The 10,157-nt window shown below is 37.1% G+C and overlaps 1 pseudogene; it reads right to left on the minus strand.

Annotated features, from left to right (window-relative positions):
• Nucleotides 1–8,684: 8,684 nt before the first annotated feature.
• On the minus strand, nt 8,685–9,114 carry LOC114633730 (annotated as a pseudogene).
• Between the last annotated feature and the right edge of the window lie 1,043 nt (nt 9,115–10,157).

The following is a 10,157-nucleotide window of genomic DNA, read 5'->3' on the forward strand; positions in this document are numbered from 1 at the left end:
TTCATTTGGACATTTCCACTAACTCACGGTGGTGAAAACTTTTATCTAATTTTAGAAGAAGTAAAGTCATCTATGAAGCAGAAGCTCCCTCACTTTGACTTTTGTACCCCAGAATCCTGTATCTACCCAAAATCCCTTTCCCTTCTCTCTCCTTGGAGAAAAGACATTTCTTTCTGAGGTAACTTCACACACACAACTTGGCTTGTACATGCTTGGCTCTTTCTTAAACTCATGCAGAAATGTGATATTCACTGTGACATTGTTAGGAAGTATTGACTTAAAAAAAAAAAAACAATTACACTGTTTTAAAAGGACCAATGCTTTTCTTGAGTCTTCTTCGCTTGTGCTAGAGAAGGTTTGTATAAAGTGAGACTGCCTGCATGTTTCTTGTCTCTTGCAAGTCCTGCTTGTCTGCTCACATTCCATCATGACTTAAGTAGCACAAGTCATATGACCAGAATCATGCTTTTGGACTTCAGAGTCTAGACCCATGAGCGAACATAAACTCCTTTCCTCATGAATCGCTCTGTCTTAGGAACGTTTTTGTACAACAATATCTTTTGTTATCTCCCAGATAACAAAGCTGTGAATTTAGGCCCACACCTATAAGCCCAAAACTTGGGAATCTCAAACAAAGGTGTTACATGTTTGAGTCATAATGTTATCTCAAAATACCTGTTGAGAAAGAAAGGGGGGGGGAGACACAGAGACAGACACAGAGACAGAGACAGACAGAGAGACACTGAAATGGAGAAATGACAGTTGACAACTATCACAAACATATTTTAGATTTTGTATTCTCTACTTTTAATTAGCATTTGACTATATTTGTATTCTCTTCTTCTGAATGATCTTCCCTATGCAGTGTCCTTGACGTTTGCTTACCTGAAATTTTCTTTATCTCTGAGCACCACTTAGGTTGATGGTACCAACATCCTGCGCTTATTTTATCCTCTATCCAGAAGAAACACATGTGTTTACAGCCAGAGCTCTATTTTTGCACTCACATATCTGGCACACCTACCTCAGGTCTTTTTCTTAGGGCCTGCTCTCTCAAAGACATACTTAGATTGTTTAAATAGATCCAAGTTCAGCACTTACTAAACTATGCCACTCCTCAAATCTGCTTTATATTACTTATTCATTTAAAGTATATGTATTTGTATATTTATGTATATGCTATATGTTCTAGGAACATAGTAATGAATTAAAAGATTATTAGAATATTCCTTGTATAATTTACATTGTAGTGTCTATCTCTATATATCAGTCAAGGTTAAACTGAATATAATGTACTAAGAAACATATTAAGGGAACAATACTTATGTAATCTTAGCAGAAACTAGGAAAATCAAGGAATGCTGGAAGACTACAGAAAAGTTATTTAGTAGGCTTCTGAAACAGAGCATTGAACTGTGAACATGGAAATCTGGAAGAACTGATGGAGATGTCTAGGGACAGCTGTTCCCCAATGCCCCCTACATCTAATCCCTTCAGAGACTAACAGATCCTGCGTCTGTTTAGCCTTAGAACATACAGAGACAATCCAAGAATGCAGTTTAAAACCACCACAACCACATGAAAAGTTGATAATAAATTTTTCCTTTGATATTTTTAATCTACTTTGGAACTTTGTCTTTGAATAAATGAGCAAGGAAAAATGATAAGATAATAATAATTTAACAGATACCCATTCTATGAGCATCCAAGGATGTTATGTGGCACCGGGAGACCTGAACCATCAGATGTGTTTGACAGAAAAATTTGAAGTCCTCAGCATAAATCATGGAGCCATATTTCAGTTTCACAAAAGGATTGAATAGAATAAAATCTCCTCAAATTTACATCCACCCAAAACCCCACAATGTCACCTTATCTGGGAATAGGGTTGTGTTAGATGGAATTAATCAAAGATCTGAAAACCAAATCCTTAAGGGTTTTAGAGGACCTATGTCTAATGATCGGTATCCTTATGAGACAAAGAGAAGACACACAGAAGGAGAGGGTAGGAGGCCATGTGAAGTCAGAGGCAGAGACTATAAAACAAATCACTGGAGTCACCAAGTAGTAGAAAGGGCAAGAAAAAATTTCTTTTCTTTGTAGCTTTTAAAAGGAGCATGGCTCAAGGACACCTTGAGAGTGAACTTGGGGTATATAGAATTGTAAGAGAACAATTATAGAATTGTAAGATAGAGAGTGAACTTGGGGTATATAGAATTGTGAGAGAACCAATTTCCAATATCTGAGCTGCTATGTCTGTGCTAATTCACTGTATCAGTCATGATACATGAATAAGACTAGACTTTCTGCAAATACATTACAACTTGGTGAAGAGACAGATTTTTTAAACCTTTAAAAATCTCTCAATTCTATCCAGAACATCTACTTGGACTATTTTTGAGAAATGTAGTTTTTTCTATTTAGGCTAGGAAGAGAGGATTTTGTTGCAACCACTCAAAGCTGACAATACAGAAGAGGTGCAGATGAACAGGAGTGAGTGAAAAGGCCCAATCCACAAAAAGCTTTCATTCTTTAAATCTCTCCTGTGATAATTAACTAATATCTAACTGGGAACTTAAACTTACAAACTTTATCTTCCAATACACTTTCTACATTGTACTAAAATAAGTCTACACTTTAAACTTGCCAGTTGCACATGCTTTTTGTAGATTGAAGAACAAAAGCCAGAGGAGAGGCAAATAAAAGCCCTAGCACACCAATTCTGAACCCTGTAGAAGAACAGCATTGCTAACCTCATTTATTTTGGGGGCCATAGCAGATGACACGTAAGGCATAAACATAAAGAATAATCAAGTATCCTCAGCCTTGTCCTTCCTGGCCACCTGCCTTGGGACCTTGCTCTAGCAACCATGAGTAAGATCCTTCATCCCAGCCTGCTGTTTTCCCGAAGACCTTGGCCCCACTGTCACATACAGGGCTGTAGCCATCTGTGACAATACCTTTTGCTCAATCCTACCCTACTTCATAGGTTCTTAGAGACCTTGAGTAAATAGCCACACATGTAACAGTCAGTGATAAGATTTTGTTGCCCTCTTGTATTGCCTTCACAGGGACTTTGCCCAAGCAGCCTCATAAGTTTAACCACCAGTGGTCAAACTCCCTCAGCCTCACTTTGTCATGCTACCTGCTTTGAGATCTTGTTCAAGTAACCACACATGAGACTATTAAGACACCAATGATCCCTAGGTAGCCACTAACTTGGAATTAGCCCAGGATTTATGCTCATGAATCAATACTAAGTGTCTGGACAAAATGAGCTTCAAGTACCTCCTAGTTAGTTGATTCCAAACCAGCCAAGGTAGGGTAAAAGCAAAAATAGAACCAAACTCCCACTCAACCCAAATCGTCTACAAATTCACATGAAAAGATACAAACAAAAACTAAACTCCAAATGCCCCGGTTCCAAGGCAAAACTGAAGGCAGTCTAAAAAAAAAAAAACGAACTAAAAACAAAACAAGGCAATGTACTTTGTGCCTAAGACCATTAAGCCTATAGTACTAGTCCCCAAAGAGAACAGCTTAGATGACTATCAATATATGGAATTTAAAAGAACAGTCACAAACGTGTTCAAAAAGATCAAGGAATTAAAAAAGGACATGAATAATCACTTTGAATGAACTTGAAGAGAACAGAGATAAAGCCCTGGGAGAAGTCCAAGAAAACACAAGTGATTGAAAGAAGCAAACAAAGAAGACATTTCAGGATACAAAGTAAATTCAATAAAGAGGTAGAAATACTGAAGAGCACCCATGAAGCTGAGAGTTAAAAATTCAACAATTTAACAAAAATTCGTTGGAAGGCCTTACCAACTGAACGGATTGCGTAGAAGCAGACTGCACATGCCTGAACAAAAGTAAAGGAATTGGATCATTCAATGAAAGAAAACAATGAGTTAAAAAATGATGAATGTAATATGCAGGACGTTAGGCACTCCACCATTAGATTAACACTGTGAATTATGGGCATAGAAGAAGCGTACATTCCATTCAAAGGTATAAAAGACATCATCAATAAAATCATAGAAAAATTCCTTAAACTGTTGAGATACTTGTACGAGTAGAAGAAGCACAGAGAACACTCAACAGACAAGACCATAGAAGAAACTTCTCACATTGTATCACAGTTAAAGCACAAAATATTAGATAAATATGGTTAAAATACAAAATACAGCTAAAGCACAGAAATAGAAAGTATATTACTGAAAAAGCAGGAGAAAAGCCAAAATCAAATATAAAGACAAATGTGTTAACAAAGCAGCTGACTTCTCAATGGAAACTTTAAGACAGAGACCTTGGATTAATGCATTTCAAGTCTTTCAAGATCACTGATGCCAATCTAGGTTATTATTCCTGGAAAAATATCTGTAATTGTTGAAAAAGAAAGAAACACTTCTCATGATATAAACAGGCTAAATTCACATCAGTCAAACCAGGCCTACAGAAAATATTGAAAGGAAAACTTTCCACTGAAAAGTAGAATAAACATATTCAAGAAGTTACAGAAAGAAGACAAATGATTCTAAGACAACTGATATGTAGAATCAGATTAAGAAAAGTAATACCACAAAAGACAGAATGTATGTAATACCACAGAATGACAACAATCAAGAAGCACCTTTCAATGATAACTTCAAATATTCATGATCAAGTCCTTTATTGAAAGACATATGAACAGATTGAATTAAAAAATAAGATACATTTTTTTTTGTTTACAAGAGACACACATCACCTTCAAGGAAAATAATGAACTTAGACTGGAATGATGTGTGGGGAAAACATACTCCAAGTAAATGGGACTTAGAAGCAATCAGGCATTACGATCTTAATATCTGACAAAATATACCAAATAAAAGTAAATCAGAAAGGTAAAGTCATTTTGTTGTGATCAATAGAACAACCCACCACAATCTTAAAAACATATGCACTGAACAGGTGTGCCCAATATTACAAAACACCTACTTTTAGGCATTGAGCCAAAGATTTATAACACCATAATAGTAGGTGACTTCAATACACCATTTTCAGCAACTGAGAGGCCATCCATCAAGATAAAAATAAACATAGAAACATTGAAGTTAAATGACATCATAGGTCAAATGTCCCTAAAAGATATCTATAGAATAGTTATTTTCAGTAGCCCATGGAAGGCTCTCTAAGATAAAAAATATATTAAAACACAAAGCAAATTCTAACAAATAGAGGGAAATTAAAATAAATCCTTGGATCCTATCTGATAACAATGGGGAAAAAAACCCACAAAACCAATAGCAAAGGAATCATTAGAAAATACACACATTCATGCAAATTAAATAACACTTTGCTGAATGTTAGTAGGTTATTGAAGAAATCACTAAGAAAACCAGAAAATTCCCGGAACTTGTTAAAAATGAAAACACAACAAATCTCTGAGATACATTGAAAAAAGTCCTAAAAGAGAAATGTGTAGAGCTATGTGCTTGCATTTTTTAAAAGAAAAAGAAAGAGCCCCAAAGAATAACTTAATGATTCACTTCAAGAACTTAGAATAGCTTGAACAAACCAAACTCCAAAAATAGAATGGAAGAAATCATCAAAACAAGTGCAGAAATTGATGAAATGGAAACCAATGATTTTTTTAAAAAAATTCAATAAAATAAGTGCTGGTTCTTTAAAAAGATAAAGAAGATGGACAAGCCCTTTAGCTAAATTAAGTAAAAGAAAGAGCAGGACAAAATTAATTAAATTGGAGATGAACAGGGAGACACTACAACAGATACCAATGCAATTCAGAAAAAAGACAAAAAACAAAAAAACCTTATGGACTACTTGAAAAGCCAGTATTTGACTACATCAGAAAACCCAAAAGAAATGGATAACTTTCTAGATGCTAATCACCAACATTAGATTAAGATATCATCAATAACTTTAAAAGACCTATAACAGGCAAAGGGATTGAAGCAGGAATAAGTGAAAAGCCCATGTGCAAATGAGCTCACAGCAGAATACTACCAGACTATTAAAGAATTACTAAATATGCTTCTTATCATATTCCACAAAACATAAAGGGGACACTTTCAAAATCCTTGTGGTAACAGGATTACTTTAGTACTAAATCCATGTAAAGACACAACATAAAAGATAGCTTTAGGCCAATCAATATCCTTGATGAAGGTTGATGCAGAATTTCTCTATATAATACAAATCAAATGCAGGACCATTAGCACTACATTGAATAGCAGTAAGACAGTAGAAACTCCTGTCTGAACCTTGATTTGAATAAGATTGGTTCAAGCTTACATCCACTTAGGGTGATGTTGGTTATGGGCTAATCACACATACTATCTAGAGGCATGTTCTGTTTAGTCCTATTCTTTCTAGGACTTTTATCATAAAGATAAGTTGGCTTTTGCCAAAGGCTTGCAATGTACATAATGAATGGTCATGTGATTGTTCTTCTTTAATTTCATTGACATTATTTACTATATTTAGTATTTATATATGTTGAAACATTCTCATGTCTCTGTTGTAAATCCAACCATTCATTACAATCATCATACTTTATCAATTATACTTCAAAGCTGTAGTAATAAATACAGTATGTCATTTGGCACAGACCATATAGATCCATGGTATAGAATAAAAATTCCAGACTTCAGTCCACCCAACAATAGCCATTGTTTCAACAAAGACACCAAAAAATAGATGTGGAATGAAAGAATATCTTCAGTATATGCTGTCAAGAAAACTGGTTGTCAGCAGATAGCAGAATAAAATTAGCTCTCTCACACTGTATGATAATCAACACCAAATGGATAAAAGACCTGACTGTAAAAGATAAAACACTGTAACTGGTAGAAAAAAAAGTGAGGGCGTATGCTATAACATCAGCACAGGTATAAAATTTCTTAGTAGGACTCTAGTAGCACAAGAAAAAAATCCAACAGTTGATCCTTTAGAAGTAAAAGCTAAAAGCGACAGTGTTAGCTGGAGGGTGGTCCAACAGGCAGAGGCAGGCAGATCTCTTTGAGTTCAAGGCTAGTCTTGTCTACAGAGCAAGTTTCATGATGGCCAGGCCTACACAGAGAAACCTTGTCTCAAAGAAATAAGACAAAACAACAACAGTGAAGAGGAAACCCACAGAATAGAATAAAATGATTTTTTTGTTTTTGTTTTTGTTTTTTTTTTGTTTTTGTCTATGCAGCTGGTAGAGGATTAATATTTAGAATATTGAAAGGACTCAAAAACAAAGTATCAAGAAAACCAGCCCAATAACAATGAATATTAGATATGAACAGAGAGTTCTCAATAGAATTCAAATGACTAATGAACATTTTAAAATTAGTTCAACGTCATTAGCCACCAGAGAATTGCAAATTAATACCAATTTGAGGTTCTATCTCCTCCCAATCATAATGACTACCATCAAGAAATTAAAAACAAATGTTGGTAAGGATGCTAATGAATAAGAACCTTTGTTCACCGTTGCTAGATGGATAAATGCAGTCATTATGGGAATCAGTATGGAGATTCCTTAAAAAGCTAGACAAAGCTACCATATGACCCAGTTATACTATTGTGAGGGATAAACCCAAAGGTGTCTATTTCCTTCTATAGAGATACTTGCCCATCTATGATCCTTGCTACTCTGTTCACAACAACTAGGATATGAGATCAGCCTTGATGTCCATCAACTGAAGAATAAATAATAGAAATATTTTATTCAACTGTAAAAACAAAAAAATGACCAAGTTGTCAGGTAAATTGATGAAACTGGAAATAGTTATACTGAGGTAACAAAAGCCCAGAAAGACAGGGGCTGCATAGTCTTCCTCATGTGTGGATCCAAGCTTCAAACTTCTAATTTACTTTGCCTAGCAAGGAGTATCTAGTCAGGAAACTAGAAAAAGATCACGCGACAGTATGGCTGTAAGCGTGCAGGATACAAGAATGCAGGTAATAGGAAAGTAGAGAGGGGAATACTGGGAGTGAAAAGGTTTAAGAAGGGAGTGGGGAGGAAAAGGAAAGGGGAAGGTTAAATGAATCAAAGGATATATGGAAAAGTCATATTGAAATCTACTACCTTGTAAGCCAATTTAAAAATCACACACACACACACACACACACACACACACACACACACACACACACACAAGAATAGTTTAAAGAGCAATACTCTTAAAAGCTGAAAAAGGTTCCTTTTAGAAGTCATGAATAATTAAACAAAAATCCCAGTGTCCCATGTGGGATACTTCCTTTTGACTTTGTCCCCTATACAATACAGGCTCTGGCCCTCCCTTGTTGCCTAACAAAGCTGGAGGACGGGACCCTATTCCTGAAGATACCTCATGTCTTCATTGCAAGATCCGTAGCAAAAAAGCTGGAACCAAGATGGAAACTTCCTCTCTGCTAACTAGCTTGCCCAGTTCTATAAGGTACCGGGCAGGCTGTTGGGGGAGTAAAACACCAAAAGTCTTACAAAGGTGTATGAACTACAGTGCCAATATAACAGATAACGTGGACATGATTATGCATTGGTGGTGTGACTTTTTTTTCCACCAAGCACACTTTATTGAATCCACTGCAGACAGATATGTGAAGGTAACGTTTGCATATGCATAGGGTAAAGGGGTCATGGCCTCAGCCTAGGGGAGAGGGCCGGATGTGGACCATGGAACACAGGGCAGCTAGAATCCAGAATGTGGCACTCTTTGTGAAAACGATTGAAAGACTGCCACAGAGGCGGTAGAGAAAATAATGATGCAGATACCGACCATAAGGATGCTGAGGATCAGGGAGCTCATGTTCAGGCACTTGGCAGTGGAGGCGTAGGCCTGGGCTCCAGTCACATCGCCCACCATATTCCTGTCCGTGGACTTCACAGAGTAGGTGTAGGCAATGAAACCCAGGCACCAGGCCTTGAATAAGAGTATACTGAACAGAGACCAGATGGTCAGGCACAGAGACCTCTCTGGGCATGTTGATCATGGTGGTCCTCACAACAGCTGAGATGTTGGGTTTCCTCAGCTCAGTCACCCCATACTCCGCTTTGATTGTCTCATAGCTTGGAGGAAGTCCGGCATTGGTGGGCAAGAAGGCTTGAGAATTGTGGCTCATGGTATTGACTCTGGAACAATCGCCCCGTCTGGAAGATGGCTGCTGCTACCCTGTGGTATGACTATTAATAGGGGTAACTATCAATTCTCACATTGAATTGGAGCCCTGCTTATAAGAGAGAATCTATTTCTAATACTGGAAATTCCCATTAAAATACCACAGTTGGACAAAAAAGACTCTAGGATTCAACGAACTATTTATTTAGTTAAGTAAACAGAATGTCAACTACCTTCTATATATTTACACTTATGATTGTATACAACTGCTACTCTCAGCTTTTACCAGGGTGGCGTCACTCTGCAGTGAAATACAGGGACACAGAACATCTCAAGATGCTGAGAGAAGGTGAGTTTTAAATCCTTAAACAAGGGTATTTTGCACCACCTCCTCTAAGGCTCAGAGGACATTGTGAAAGAAGGGGAAGAAAAGAACATAAGAACCAAAAGATAGAATGAAGAGATACAGGATTACAGGATAGCATGTTCTGAACATGAGACACCCTTTCTAATCATGGACTCACTGTAACTACACTTGCCTGCACTGAGCCTGCACAGAACGGACCTGTCAGTGGCCAAATATGAATGAGGAAGGGGTTCAAGGGTCCCTTCCTTATTGAACTGATGGCCACTGATAGATTCTGGAGATTGGGAAGTCACTGTCAGCTGGATAGTTTCTGGTGAGCACACCAGGTCCCAATTCAGAATTCCAAACCCAAGGTCACACAGGTGGCTGTGGTTGAGCTCTTTGAATCTTTCAGCAAACACACATGAATATGGAAAGGGGAACTCCTAGGGAAGAAAGGAGGTTAGAGTAGTTGGAGGAAAACAAAGGAAGGGAGGTAGTGAGATTGTATTGTTTACATGCATAATAATAAGATTGCATCCTATGCATATATAAAAATGTTAAGGAACATTTTGTAAAGTATATAACCACAGAAAGAGGAGGGAATTTGTAAACCACAATGCCCAACCCCAAGTGATCATTTGATGCTCTCTGTAGCATCCTCTGAATGATGTGTCTAAACTCTCTTCATGCCTCTCAAG

This window comes from Grammomys surdaster, unplaced genomic scaffold (assembly GCF_004785775.1).
Source record: "Grammomys surdaster isolate TR1022 unplaced genomic scaffold, NIH_TR_1.0 98, whole genome shotgun sequence".
Classification (NCBI taxonomy): Eukaryota; Metazoa; Chordata; class Mammalia; order Rodentia; family Muridae; genus Grammomys; species Grammomys surdaster.